The 16,332-nt window shown below is 37.6% G+C and overlaps 1 protein-coding gene across 4 annotated transcripts in view; it reads left to right on the top strand.

Moving 5' to 3' along the window:
* Window positions 1–1,128: 1,128 nt before the first annotated feature.
* LOC121855089 (irregular chiasm C-roughest protein-like) overlaps window positions 1,129–16,332 on the top strand; it is a 222,377-nt gene continuing 207,173 nt past the window's right edge. For all 4 annotated transcript variants that reach the window (XM_042349917.1, XM_042349919.1, XM_042349918.1 and 1 more), the window contains exon 1: window positions 1,129–1,466. The gene's annotated coding sequence lies outside the window, so the exon portion shown is untranslated. The remainder of the gene's footprint in view (window positions 1,467–16,332) is intronic.

Raw genomic sequence — 16,332 nt, 5'->3', positions numbered from 1 at the left:
TCCTCGTGTGTACCAAGTTCAGGGAGGGATATCTTACTATTATTTTTTTACAATGAATTCTACAAAAAAACATAAACACGTTCATGAGTACAAACGCATCCACACACACAAACATAGACATACGCATACAGTCATAAGCGTATGTTCACAAACACACACACACACACACACACAGTCACACACACACACACACACACTTGCATTGGACCTTCCTTTATTCTGTTTAGTCTTATTGTTTCCGTCTCTTTCACTTTCGCATTTATTTATCTCCATCCTGTATAAACCTTCCTCACACACCCACGTTCACAGGTTGCAATAGATTGAAGTAATTTGGTGTTTTTTCTCGTGTTTGTGTTCCTAGGATCTGTCAGTCTGTCTGTCCGTCTGTCTCTTTCCTGTTGTTCACTTCAGTGTTTTTGTTCTTCTTGTGGGAGGGAACCGTGCTCGTCAGTGTCTCGCTAGTAAATACAAGTTAGTTACAGTCTGTTTTAAAGCATTAATTCTGCACGTCACCTCGAGAATGTAATGCTGAAAACCGCAAAAACTGCGAAAATCGTCAGAAATTTCCTCCGTGGGTGTTTGCGGCACTAAACGGCCAGACAGCCAGGAATAGACGTGCAGTTCCCGGGTGCCAATTTGGCCCGGTGGCGACAGGGGAAAACACCCGCTTCCCGTTCTCACCATCCCAATGTTTAGCGCTGTTTTCACCACAAACACGGCTTCCACATATCATTTACTGGTTGCGTATTACTCTGAAATCTTATATTGTGGTTTAAAATTAGGAATGGATCGTCTGGGAATAAAATAAGAATGAAATTCACGACAAAACACAGCAGACTTGATGCTATAAGGCCGGTGCCATGTGCCAAACAGTATGGCCACATCCCTCACTGTACCGCGCTGCACGTTTAAGGTTATTCTCTCTGATCGAAATACTTCCGGATGCTTGTTGTTTAAGAATAATTTAATAAATAACATTAAGGAGAGATAAATCTTACAACAAAATACGAGACTGAAGAGTAATCTTAAGGCATAAAAGGGAAAACAAAAATGGTAGGTGGTAACTGCGGCGCCCTTCCCTACTGGGGGTCTGGGCTGGCCCGACACATGAGGTCAGTTTGGGTCGGTACGCTGTGGAGGGAAGTACGCATCACCGCTACTACAAATTCTGGATTATTACATCTTTGTGTTTCTAACACCTGCCGCAGGTTAAACACTAGTACAAGACAAGAAAAAATATAAACAAACAATAAAGTGCCATAAATAGAAAGTATAATATATATTTAAATACTTCTTGTTTAGTTTGCTACTATTAAACTGATAGAAAAGTTTACTCATTGCTAGAGTTTTATTCAACTTGCAAATATACTGTCTACAACCCCGAGACGAGTTAAAGAAAATGTAAGACATAGACTTCCCCTGTTGTGTGAACTCCCTCTGGACACGACTTAACGACGGTACACTGGGTAAGTACCAACACTTGTTATTTATATCTAGAAGACCGCAGGATGCTGGCCACATGCTGGAACACCGGGTCCTCACACCTATATTTGTTCATCTACTGATTACTTATTTCTTGACGATTTTATTGATGTAATCATTTTTATTTTAATATATAATCGTTTGCTCTCCTAATTTATAATCAAATTTAACATGAAAAATCGTTTTAAAATTACGCTCACCAGTAAACATGTGCGTATTTTCCAAGCTGTGTACATATACAGTACCGGGTATGTATGTAACAGAAGTTGGTAATGAGGAAGACCTTGTCCTCACCATGGAGGATAATAGGGTGGTCCTCGCCTCCACCCTCTGATGTGAGGTGTTGACCCCCCCCCCGCGAGCTGTCTGTACAACGTGTGTCTCTCAGTATATTATTATTATTATTATTATTATTATTATTATTATTATTATTATTATTATTATTACTATATAGATACACAGTAGATATAGATATAGATATATATTGATTTATTGAGTAAATTCGTCATACATGTTTACAGTTGATTCGGGTATAAAATATATGAATATTATTGTTTTATAGCGTGGTGGTGTAGTATGGGTCACGGTGTATAGAGGTACTGGTGCCCGCCTCTAATATTAACACACACCGTACATGTCAACTACGTCTACCACAAACCTCTTCCTTGTTAAACCATCTTCTGGTCAACTACGTCTACCCCAAACCTCCTCCTTGTTAAACCATCTTCTGGTCAACTACGTCTACCCCAAACCTCTTCCTTGTTAAACCATTTTCTGGTCAACTACGTCTACCCCAAACCTCCTCCTTGTTAAACCATCTTCTGGTCAACTACGTCTACCACAAACCTCCTCCTTGTTAAATCATCTTCTGGTCAACTACGTCTACCACAAACCTCTTCCTTGTTAAACCATCTTCTGGTCAACTACATCTACCACAAACCTTCTCCTTGTTAAACCAGCTTCTGGTCACAAAAACCTAAAACAGATCTTGAGTGATTAAGTATATTGATTTGTTCTCACTTATTTGGAAATATGAAGTGAAAAAAGACACCCATTAATATAGACCAGTTAACTAACCTAACCTAACCTAACCTAACCTAACCTAACCGAACCTAACCTAGCACTCGGACTGACTCACCTCTCCTAGCAAGTAGCCAAGTTTGCTCTCAGTTTTTTGCCCCTTGACTAACCGAGTAATGGTAATGGTTTAATGGTATATATGGTAATGGTTTAATGGTATATATGGTAATGGTTTAATGGTATATATGGTAATGGTTTACTGGTATATATGGTAATGGTTTAATGGTATATATGGTAATGGTTTAATGGTATATATGGTAATGGTTTAATGGTATATATGGTAATGGTTTAATGGTATATATGGTAATGGTTTAATGGTATATATGGTAATGTTTTAATGGTATATATGGTAATGGTTTAATGGTGTATATGGTAATGGTTTAATGGTATATATGGTAATGGTTTAATGGTATATATGGTAATGGTTTAATGGTATATATGGTAATGGTTTAATGGTATATATGGTAATGGTTTAATGGTATATATGGTAATGGTTTAATGGTATATATGGTAATGGTTTAATGGTGTATATGGTAATGGTTTAATGGTATATATGGTTATGGTTTAATGGTATATATGGTAATGGTTTAATGGTATATATGGTAATGGTTTAATGGTATATATGGTAATGTTTTAATGGTATATATGGTAATGGTTTAATGGTGTATATGGTAATGGTTTAATGGTATATATATGGTAATGATTTAATGGTATACTCTGTATATGATAATGGTTTAATGGTATATATGGTAATGTTTATGATGGAATCTTTAGTGTAAATACATTGGAAGCCCAAATTTATTTCCTCTAAAAAATACACACACACACACACACACACACACACACACACACACACACAGTAAACAAGACTGTACGGTGTTTTTCTAGTCGTTAACACAATGATAATAATCAGTGTATCTGTGTACCGTGTTCTTACGGGAAATTAATCAGCGTAAACTAAGTCGTAATTATTATTATTGTTTGTTTTTTTAGGAATTGTCTTCATTATTTTTATTTATTCAGTTCCTCCCATTATGTACAGTAGGGGGAAAATTGCCTGGACATTTTTGACAACATTTTTACATTTACTTGAGGGTCGTGTCGGGTCAGGGGGAGTTTAACAATAATGTACTCAAATAATTGTTTCTGTTTTGTTTTTAATGGTGTTATTCTGACATAGTCAATAATAATAAATAAAGTTCACCAACCATCAATGTACAGTTATGACCGAAACAAATTCAGCAAACAGGGAGAGAGGCAAGGAGGGAGGGAGGGAGGGAGGCAGGCTGGGAGGGAGGCAGACAAGGAGGCAGACAGGGAAGAAGGGAGGTGGTGTATGGGAGGGGTAGGTGGAAAGTTGCCAACGTCTCATAACATACCGTACAGGTGTCGATTAAAACTCTGTGACTGTTCTCTCCACGCCACATACTGAGGCGGACTGTACTGTACACACACCACCCGTAGATACTGTCAAGCTTCCAGGGAATTATTAGTGTTTCATTTAAATATGTTTTGATGTCTGTTTGTGATGTCAGATTTCAACGGTAACATTATATCATGTAATTTCCAAATCTGGTTTATGTATTTGTGTCATATTGAAGACCTTTACAAAATGTGGATCTTTATTAGATTTGTCTGTGGGTAATATCTCCTTAAACAACATTATTGAACTATCAGGAAAAACTAGCCGTGAAAATGCCATCAAATTATACTCATCAAATTCTGAACTTAGGAGGAAAACGTTATATTTATATAGCATGCTTGTGAAATTATATAAATTATTCTGATATTATAGAACAATGAATGTATAATTATTATCTTAGTGACTATGAAGGTTACGGTAACAAGTTGATGATTATATGGGTGAGATTATTGATTTTCCTGAAGACTTTTATGATTATAGAGATACACGCGGGAGCCGGTTATAGGTGATATGAAATGTGGTCGTGAAAATACGATGTTGTTGGTATGACAGACAGACAGACAGACAAATAGATAGATAGATAGATAGATAGATAGATAGAGAGTAAATTCATCACATAAGTTCATATTGGTTAAGCATGAACACAGTGCAGGTATACATACAATATACATAGATAGTACAGGTATACAAACAATGATAAACAGTATTTCGACTCTACCAAGGCCAGACCAACAACGTAATCTAATGTTTATTTCCTGTGGGATTCGTCTCAGCTCCGTCAAAGAGGCACAACACTGAGGCTGTTATCGTGGTTGGTAAGATGAGAGAATTCCGATTACGGAGATGGTATAATGTATTTATAGTCGTATAATCAAAGAGTTCCGATTATAGAGTTGTTTTTGTGGTGTATAATTAAAGAGTTCCGATTATAGAGTTGTTTTTGTGGAGTATAATCAAAGAGTTCAGATTATAGAGTTGTTTTTGTGGTGTATAATCAAAGAGTTCCGATTATAGAGTTGTTTTTGTGGAGTAAAATCAAAGAGTTCAGATTATAGAGTTGTTTTTGTGGAGTATAATCAAAGAGTTCAGATTATAGAGTTGTTTTTGTGGAGTATAATCAAAGAGTTCAGATTATAGAGTTGTTTTTGTGGAGTATAATCAAAGAGTTCAGATTATAGAGTTGTTTTTGTGGAGTATAATCAAAGAGTTCAGATTATAGAGTTGTTTTTGTGGAGTATAATCAAAGAGTTCAGATTATAGAGTTCTTTTTTTAGGGCATAGTCAAAGATTTCCGATTATAGAGTTGTTTTTGTGGAGTATAATCAAAGAGTTCAGATTATAGAGTTGTTTTTGTGGAGTATAATCAAAGAGTTCAGATTATAGAGTTGTTTTTGTGGTGTATAATCAAAGAGTTCCGATTATAGAGTTGTTTTTGTGGAGTATAATCAAAGAGTTCCGTTTATAGAGTTGTTTTTGTGGAGTATAATCAAAGAGTTCAGATTATACAGATTTTTAAGGCAAAGTCGAAGAGTTCAGATTATAGAGTTCTTTTTTTAGGGCATAGTCAAAGATTTCCGATTATAGAGTTGTTTTTGTGGGGTATAATCTTTAGGCGTCGACAAAACGGGATACGATTACAAACGGATAAGTGGTAAGTGGAGGATAAAAGTTCTTCAATACTTTAGAGTAATTACCTCGTAATGACTGAATACTGACGTGTGTGTGTGTGGGGGGTGGTAGAAATAAGCAAAACAATAGAACGACGGAGGAAAAGTCCCTTCGTGTTCCTATTTAATTTCTATGCACAGATCAAAAGTCATATTTGCGCCCTGAGCTTCTCATCTGCTCGAATCGTTTGTCAAGCTTTTAATAACGTAAGGAAGATTCGCCTTCACGGAGACGGTTAAAGCATTCTCATATTCTGTTTGATTAGATTAAGGAAGTTAATGAGTTCTGGGATGTTTCTGTATTGTGCATTTTTCTCTCGCTTTATATAAATATATACACACTGTACGCTTATTGACCTTGTTCCAATAGTCTGGCAGGAATATATACACACTGTACGCTTATTGACCTTGTTCCAATAGTCTGGCAGGAATATATACACACTGTACGCTTATTGACCTTGTTCCAATAGTCTGGCAGGAATATATACACACTGTACGCTTATTGACCTTGTTGCAATAGTCTGGCAGGAATATATTCACACTGTACGTTTATTGACCTTGTTCCAATAGTCTGGCAGGAATATATACACACTGTACGCTTATTGACCTTGTTCCAATAGTCTGGCAGGAATATATACACACTGTACGCTTATTGACCTTGTTCCAATAGTCTGGCAGGAATATATATATACACACTGTACGCTTATTGACCTTGTTCCAATAGTCTGGCAGGAATATATACACACTGTACGCTTATTGACCTTGTTCCAATAGTCTGGCAGGAATATATACACACTGTACGCTTATTGACCTTGTTCCAATAGTCTGGCAGGAATATATACACACTGTACGCTTATTGACCTTGTTCCAATAGTCTGGCAGGAATATATACACACTGTACGCTTATTGACCTTGTTCCAATAGTCTGGCAGGAATATATACACACTGTACGCTTATTGACCTTGTTCCAATAGTCTGGCAGGAATATATACACACTGTACGCTTATTGACCTTGTTCCAATAGTCTGGCAGGAATATATACACACTGTACGCTTATTGACCTTGTTCCAATAGTCTGGCAGGAATATATACACACTGTAATAGTCTGCTTATGTGACCTTGTTCCAATAGCTGGCAGGAATATATACACACTGTACGCTTATTGACCTTGTTCCAATAGTCTGGCAGGAATATATACACACTGTACGCTTATTGACCTTGTTCCAATAGTCTGGCAGGAATATATACACACTGTACGCTTATTGACCTTGTTCCAATAGTCTGGCAGGAATATATACACACTGTACGCTTATTGACCTTGTTCCAATAGTCTGGCAGGAATATATACACGCTGTACGCTTATTGACCTTGTTCCAATAGTCTGGCAGGAATATATACACACTGTACGCTTATTGACCTTGTTCCAATAGCCTGGCAGGAATATATACACACTAATTTACACAATATGGGCACTGACCTTGGTTTAACCCCCCGGGTGGGATATACACACTAATAACGCACTCTACCCGGGTGAGCCTCGACCTGACCCTCACAGAGCCAGACGGTGGCCCTGTGGGGAGGTCTAAGGTTGTATTTATATTCCTTAATAGATACGTGACGCTAATTCATCATGCAGTATATCGTATTATCATGTTTGTATATGGATTAAAATTTGTATGTATAACATTATAGACGATACAGAGTAACGTATGGCCTAACCTAGACGCTATGCGATCTCTGGCATCCGTCTTTTACAGGCGGCTGACCCTCCTATCAACGACGGATATTTATACTTTTTTACCGGGAGGGAGAAAGGTCTCGTTCGCCGGTAGATCCTCCTCCTATAGTCTCCAGCAGGAGAGACAGACTTACTGACAGGTCAAGGTTGTGGTCGAGAAACAACAATACACACCGGAAAAAAATTTAAATCTACATTTTCTAAATAATTGACCAAACTTGTGTTTGAGTATTTTAGTGAATTATGAGATTCTGGATCTGAATTACGGAATATGAAATACTTCTGGAGGAATGAAATTACGGAGTAATAACTGACGCCGTTAAGTATTTTACTCATATCTTTCCCGGCCACTAATAAACTTACCCATATCATTAATCAATGAGGTCGTTATTTAGTCCGTTTCTGTGTTTAAGGCTCCAGTGGATGATCTCCCTTGTTAAGGGCAGGTGTTGTCCTGTACCTGCTGAGAGCGACTGTCTGGCCACCTTGTGTTGATAACACACACACACACACACACACACACACACACATATATATATATATATATATATATATATATATATATATATATATATATATCTTTCATTGTCCAGATTTGGTGAAGCATATATCAATAGCGCGCTAAAATGAACTTCACCAAGAAATAATTACAATAATCACCTATGTTTATGATTTAAAGACGTTGACATCTGGCGTGGCGGAGTGGTTACCAAACTTATCTTACTAGTACGATCTGTTCGATTCTCACCGGGGAGAATCTTTAGGCGGGTTGCTTCCAGAACAGTGATTGAAGGCGTGGGTGTAAATTCAATAACCAGTGCAGTTGATGAGTTGTCCGGTCTCGATTTTACTGTGGTGACAGCGGCAACTTCTACACCAAGGCAAATAATCATTTCAGTCCGGACAGAGACAGCGAAAACCTCACACAGAAACAAATAATTAGATTGAAAAATTTCATTAACTTCACTCATTGAATCAGTGTTCCTCACAAACACAAAATGAATAAAACAGTGTGAATATTCATAAAGAATTATCATAGCGAAATTAACCGTTATGATTTATAATGATACACAATATATGAGTATAACAAATAACATTACCCTGAAGTGTCTTGTCCCTCTGGTGTTAGAAGGAAGTTTTGTTATGAGGAAATACTGTATAGACAAATTGATCTCCCACCAGGAAGAACTATACACGCTGTCCTCTCCTCCGTTCCCCACCCCCTCCACACCCTCACCCCCTCCACCCCCCAGGACAACTCCATATGCGGGCGGTGGATGTTGTGCTCCCCCTCCACTCACCCCCACCACCTCTCCTTCCCGCCCCCTACTATGATCGTGGGAGGGAAGAAGGGAAGGAGATGGGCTATCGGCTGTTTTCATCACTAAGACAAAGAAACGTGCAGGGGGTAAGAGAGAGAGAGAGAGAGAGAGAGAGAGAGAGAGAGAGAGAGAGAGAGAGAGAGAGAGGTACACTTAACATTTGTTGGTATTCTATTAAGTGTTTCAGAATTTAGATGTAATTATCATACTTTGTCATTCCATGTATAATTTCTATGTTTATTTGGCCGTTTGCCGGAAGCGTACTACTCATGTCGCTTGACTTCGTACGTTGCCGTTGTGTGTGTGTGTGCTGCAGCTAAGCATACACTTGTCATGCAGCTGTGCAAGCATGGTTTTACAGTGAGTATTGTTTTCTTTGGCTGTTTATGATCATGGGAGTGATTCTGCATATTCACCATTACCATAAGCTGCCATGACGAATCTTAGGACCCAGTTTTCGTTGTCTGTGTGTGAAATCAGTATTATTTATTACAACTGATTTCACTCTCGTTTATTCCTTATAATCAATGTTTTAATAACTTTTTTTTCTTCTTTAACTTTACTCCGTTCTCTCCCCGAGGAACCTGAAAAATCCCCATGGACCTCATTTATTTTTTTTCACCAATAACCCGGATTAAAAATGATAAAAAGTGAAACGAATGGTAATGGGAATGGAAGAGAACATCCTTCTTTATTTTTTAATTGTTGACTAGTCACATAATTATGACTCTTATTATTAATGATCACATAATGACATAATCAATGGAATTCACTCAACATTACATCACATAAACTTGGCTAGAGTTGAGTGAGGAAGAACAGAGATCATTTGTTCAAGGGGAAGGTTGGCTTTACTGCATCTCATGGCAGAATAAATTATATAACTTTATCTATTTCAGTCTTCCCAGATTTTCCTTAAGCCGTCATGGATCCCTGGAAACCTTGTCGTTAGCTCCCGAGGCTCCGTGGAACTCAAATCGGAACCCAGGAACCTTATACGGGCGAGATATAATTAGGGATGAGGAGATAATGGTAGAAATATTAATGGATAGCCTAAATTTAATGGTAGTAGGGCCAGAGGAAAGCAGAGACTGAGATAGATGAATGATATTAAAAACTGTGGTCCCTGTAGTGACACACAATCATCTGGAAGGATCGGTATGGCGGCCCTCAGACGTTTAGGGCGGAGGGCCGTGGTCACCAACCCTCAGATGTTTAGGGCGGAGGGCCGTGGTCACCAACCCTCAGACGTTTAGGGCGGAGGGTCGTGGTCACCAACCCTCAGACGTTTAGGGCGGAGGGTCGTGGTCACCAACCCTCAGATGCTTAGGGCGGAGGGCCGTGGTCGCCAACCCTCAGATGCTTAGGGCGGAGGGCCGTGGTCACCAACCCTCAGACGTGATGATGATGATATCTTTACTGTTTGATTAATTGATATAGACGAAACTACTCAGTATTAATGAATCTCTTTATGTAACGACGCCGTGAAGTGATTTACCTACATCGGTAAGTTATACAAACAAAGCTTCCATAAATTATATTTAAAGTTTTAACCAAGTGGGAGAAATACTAAATTATATCTAAAAAAGTTACAAATTTATTTAGTAACAAGGACATTAACACAACCACCATTACCTATGCAACTTTAGACTAAAACCTTCATATTTCTGAATCCATTTGTTTGGTGTGCTATTGTTCATTAGATAACGTATTATGGTAAATATTTTTTTTTAGGTCGTATTATGTATCGTTAGTAAGACATCTTAGTGTTTGATTAACAATCTGAGGTAATATTATTAAACCTTTGTATGTTTTAGACCAACGGGATGTGATCTGTTGGATAGAATGTCTCACTGACCATTATGTCAACAACTCTGGTCTGGTCCCATCACGGTAAGAACACCTTCCAAGTACGATATATTTTCGCTTACAGGTGTTTTGGTTTTATATTAACTATTAATGGGAATTTCTGAGGACATTTAGAATTATAGTGAATGATGATAGAAACGTTTGTTGCTAAATTGTACGAAAAAAAAAGTGAGAATGATTTAGTCATTAGTGTGAAGGCCGTGGTTGAGTTCATATTATAATTAAAATTTGATTAACATTATTTTCGTGACTTCACCTCCCACCTACACGACCTTCACCTCCCACCTACACGACCTTCACCTGCCACCTATACGACCTTCACCTCCCACCTACACGACCTTCACCTCCCACCTACACGACCTTCATGACCTACACCTACACGACCTTCACCTCCCACCTACACGACCTTCATCCCCCACCTTCACACCTACACGACCTTCACCTCCCACCTACACGACCTTCACCTGACCTTCACCTACACGACCTTCACCTCCCACCTACACGACCTTCACCTCCCACCTACACGACCTTCACCTCCCACCTACACGACCTTCACCTTATGACGTACTGTAAAGCCATTCAAAACTACAGTAAACCTGAAAAAAAGTATAGGGGTGACTTGTGAATCGTTTTTGTATAGATAAATGGCATTAATATTACTTTTGAATCCTCTGGGTGTTACGTAAAACTGGATCAAGAAAATTCTGAAGAGGATGCACGGGAAGTAAGGTCTTGGTCACGCATCGTAACTGTGTTGTGTGACGTTAAGCCGTTTACACGCGATAATATTTATCATAACTGTCATGCTTGAAACCTGTATGAGGTATTCTGTTGAGTCTCTTTTATGATTATATTGATTATGTTGCTATCGTTTTGGTATTTATTTTAACATAATTTCTATCAGCGTTACCATAGTCATTTTGCCAGTTTTAATGGTCGTATTTCGTCCGTTCTTCCATTATTATGTTACTAGACTTATAATACTAAGCTGTCAGCTGTACCATAATTATGTACTTAATTCTTACGTATTTTCGTCGCCGTAAATTTCTTTTAAACTGTTGCCACTTTTCCATAATTTTGTTGCCACTTTTAATAAATTTATGCATCATTAAAAAAAAAAGTGGACATAGAATTTAACAATGTCTCGACTCTGTATCATAAGGCTGTGTTCACGTAACGTCATCAATTCACTCGTATCGGCTCTGTAGTTAGGTCAGTCATCTCTAGTACAGCTTCTTTTACGGACACATTTACATCTGTTGACAAATTTTGCACGTCTTTGTTTTCATGATTCTCGTTGTGGAGAGAAAACAAGCAAACAAAAACACATGACATAAACAGAAGTATGCCCATGTATAATAAAACAACATAAGTGAGCCACGTGTGCTTCACTATGATAATAAGACAGCAGAAGTGAGCCATGTGCTTCACTATGATAATAAGACAGCAGAAGTGAGCCATGTGCTTCACTATGATAATAAGACAGCAGAAGTGAGCCATGTGCTTCACTATGATAATAAAACAACATAAGTGAGCCATGTGCTTCACTATGATAATAAGGCAGCAGAAGTGAGCCATGTGCTTCACTATGATAATAAAACAGCAGAAGTGAGCCATGTGCTTCACTATGATAATAAAAACAACATAAGTGAGCCATGTGCTTCACTATGATAATAAGACAGCAGAAGTGAGCCATGCGTGCTTCACTATGATAATAAGCAAAAGTGCACTATGATAATAAGGCAGCAGAAGTGAGCCATGTGCTTCACTATGATAATAAGACAGCAGAAGTGTGCTTCAGCAACATAAGTGAGCCATTCTTCACTATGATAATAAGACAGCAGAAGTGAGCCATGTGCTTTACTACAACATGAGTGATGTGTCACTATGATAATAAGACAGCAGAAGTGAGCCATGTGCTTCACTATGATAATAAAACAGCAGAAGTGGCCATGTGCTTCACTATGATAATAAGACAGCAGAAGTGGAGCCATGTGCTTCACTATGATAATAAGACAGCAGAAGTGAGCCATGTGCTTCACTATGATAATAAAACAACATAAGTGAGCCATGTGCTTCACTATGATAATAAAACAGCAGAAGTGAGCCATGTGCTTCACTGATGATAATAAAACAAATAAGCTGAGGCCATGTGCTTCACTATGATAATAAAACAACATAAGTGAGCCATGATAGATGAGCCATGTGCTTCACTATGATAATAAAACAACATAAGTGAGCCATGTGCTTCACTATGATAATAAACAGCAGAAGTGAGCCATGTGCTTCACTATGATAATAAAACAACATAAGTGAGCCATGTGCTTCACTATGATAATAAAACAGCAGAAGTGAGCCATGTGCTTCACTATGATAATAAAACAACATAAGTGAGCCATGTGCTTCACTATGATAATAAGACAGCAGAAGTGAGCCACGTGCTTCACTATGATAATAAAAAAGCACAAGTGAGCCATGTGCTTCACTATGATAATAAGACAGCAGAAGTGAGCCATGTGCTTCACTATTATAATAAGACAGCAGAAGTGAGCCATGTGCTTCACTATGATAATAATACAGCAGAAGTGAGCCATGTGCTTCATAATGATAATCAGACAGCAGAAGTGAGCCACGTGCTTCACTATGATAATAAAAAAGCACAAGTGAGCCATGTGCTTCACTATGATAATAAGACAGCAGAAGTGAGCCATGTGCTTCACTATGGTAATAAAACAGCAGAAGTGAGCCATGTGCTTCACTATGATAATAATACAGCAGAAGTGAGCCATGTGCTTCATAATGATAATGAGACAGCAGAAGTGAGCCACGTGCTTCACTATGATAATAAAAAAGCACAAGTGAGCCATGTGCTTCACTATGATAATAAAACAGCAGAAGTGAGCCATGTGCTTCACTATAATAATAAGGCAGCAGAAGTGAGTCGTGTGCTTCACTATGTATAATAAAACAGCAGAAGTGAGCCATGTGCTTCACTATGTATAATACAACAGCAGAAGCGAGCCAAGTGCTTCACTATGATAATAAAACAGTAGAAGTGAGTCGTGTGCTTCACAATGTATAATAAAACAGCAGAAGTGAGCCATGTGCTTCACTATGATAATAAAACAGCAGAAGTGAGCCATGTGCTTCACTATGATAATAAAACAGTAGAAGTGAGTCATGTGCTTCACTATGAAAATGAACAGCAGAAGTGAGCCATGTGCTTCACTATGATAATAAGACAGCAGAAGTGAGCCATGTGCTTCACTATGTATAATTAAACAGAAGAAGTGAGCCATATGCTTCCCTATGTATGATAAAACAGGAGAAGTGAGCCATATGCTTCACTATGATAATAAAACAGCAGAAGTGAGCCATGTGCTTCACTATGAAAATAAACAGCAGAAGTGAGCCATGTGCTTCACTATGATAATAAAACAGCAGAAGTGAACCATGTGCTTCACTATGATAATAAAACAGCAGAAGTGAGCCATGTGCTTCACTATGTATAATAAACAGCAGAAGTGAACCATGTGCTTCACAATGATAATAAGACAGCAGAAGTGAGCCACGTGCTTCACTATGATAATAAACAGCAGAAGTGAGCCATGTGCTTCACTATGCGTCTCAAAAGCAAACTTGACATTAAAGTTAAGCAACAAATTAATTACACCAACGAGATAACTGGTGTTTCTGGTGATCCGTAACAAGCGGTTGTCTGCAGACGACCCTCCCCGCAGCACGCGATGTGACGTCATCACTGGCCTGTTAATATTTGCAGCGTTTGTATGTGTGTGTGTTTGTTTTACTTCATGTTATTTCTTAATATCTTGCACGTGTCGACCGTGAAATGTAACACAAACAACTGAATTACTGTAATTTCACGGTTTGGGTCGAGTGACGAAAGATGCTCTTATGGGTTTTAAAACAACAACAACAACAATAACAATAATAATAATAATAATAATAATAATAAGTAAAATACTTCTAATACTTCTACTACTACTACTACTACTACTACTACTACTACTGATAATAATAATAATAATAATAATAATAATAATAATAATAATAATAAAGAAGAAGAAATACAATTAATGCTAAATACTGCACCAAAGTTACACAATTTGTAGTGCGTGGGAACTAGTAATACAGGAAGCGGAGACGAGATACAAAAAACGGAAATACACTACAGAAGCTGTAATTTCCCAAGCGTTTAAAGAATTCAGCGTAATACAGGAAACGAGGCCCTTGATGTAACAAACGACATTGTATGTTAAAAATACAGGCGTGAGTTACGGTTTATGTTGTAGGACGTGGAGGAGATGCGTGTAGAGATTAATTAAGATTTCTGGCCTGTGGCTGGGTAGTGGGCGGCCACGCACGCTCTGTTGGCGGCAACTGACCACAACCAACACCCCGAGCTGCCGCCAGAATTGTCTTCCTTGATTTAATGATTTTAAGCCACGACAACTCTGTTCATATCTTATTTTCAATATTTGTTTACTATTTTAACCGTAGAACCTTAATTTATTCTTACAAGTGTATTCAGAAAAGTTTGTTCTGAAATTATAATGATGAATGGTAGTTTCAGAAACATATCTGGAAATAGGGTTAAATTTCCTCTTATAAACACTTGTTATAAAATTGGCTTAAGAGATCGTATATCACTTTACAACATCTTATTTTCATTATTTTATATATAATTATTTTTCTTACATTCGTATATGAAAAATTAAATGTTTTTTCCTGGTCGCTGAATATTTGTAACATTATTATAGAAGATGTGATCCATGTGGTCCTCCACACGCCTCAAGTGTCTGGTGGAATGACATAATTATTGTTTATTTTTAAAGATGAAACCACCATGACTTATCAAGGTGGCGCCAAGTCACTCAATTTATTCTCTTCACTAAACTACGATGTGTTTTTTCTTTAGTTACACATATATCATTATATAAATACGTTATTATATATTTACACGGAATCTCGGTTTTTATGTAGTGTGTGTGTGTGTGTGTGTGTGTGTGTGTGTGTGTGTGTGTGTGTGTGTGTGTGTGTTAGGGGAAGGGGTTACTGAATAATGAGTATAATTAACGTTTTCTATATGACAAAGAAAGCTTACTCATTAACTCTCTCTCTCTCTCTCTCTCTCTTTTTCCTCGGGATATTTCTCACAGTAGAGCGTTTTTATTGTTTTCTTAGCTGCCATAAAAATAGAGGAACCGTCCAAGGCATTCACTAGGCTCGGGCATCTTAGGCACCTTTCTTAAAATAGATCCTCTTTCTGTTTCTTCTTCTTGTTTATTTCTATTTACTATGTCCACAATCTTTTACCTTTTTTACTGTTTTTCTTCGTTATTTATTATTATTTTCCACTTCCACATTCTAATAAATTTTCTCAAAGTTTCTCTTCCTCGTCTTTTTGTATTTCTTATTTCCACACTTTAATATATTTTTTTTAGTTTTATTTCACTAGTTATTTTTTTCTTTATAATCCCTTAGTTTTCAATATACATTTCCTGTTAATCTTTTAATGTCTGTTTGTTTTGGTCTTATTTTCTACACTAGATCTTTTATCTGTTTCGTGTTGTTTATCTCTGTTCGTCATATTGGCTGAGTAAGAACCTTAAGACTTGTTTATTAATGAATGATAAAGTCTAGGAAACAGTTTGGTAATGTGAGGAAGAATTGGCTGTATTTAGAGACCATTAGCCTTTGGTTATTGTACGTAAACATTATTAATATCTA

This window comes from Homarus americanus, unplaced genomic scaffold (genome assembly GCF_018991925.1).
Source record: "Homarus americanus isolate GMGI-L3 unplaced genomic scaffold, GMGI_Hamer_2.0 scaffold15682, whole genome shotgun sequence".
In the NCBI taxonomy this organism is placed as follows: domain Eukaryota; kingdom Metazoa; phylum Arthropoda; class Malacostraca; order Decapoda; family Nephropidae; genus Homarus; species Homarus americanus.
This window is presented reverse-complemented; position numbering and strand designations above follow the sequence as displayed.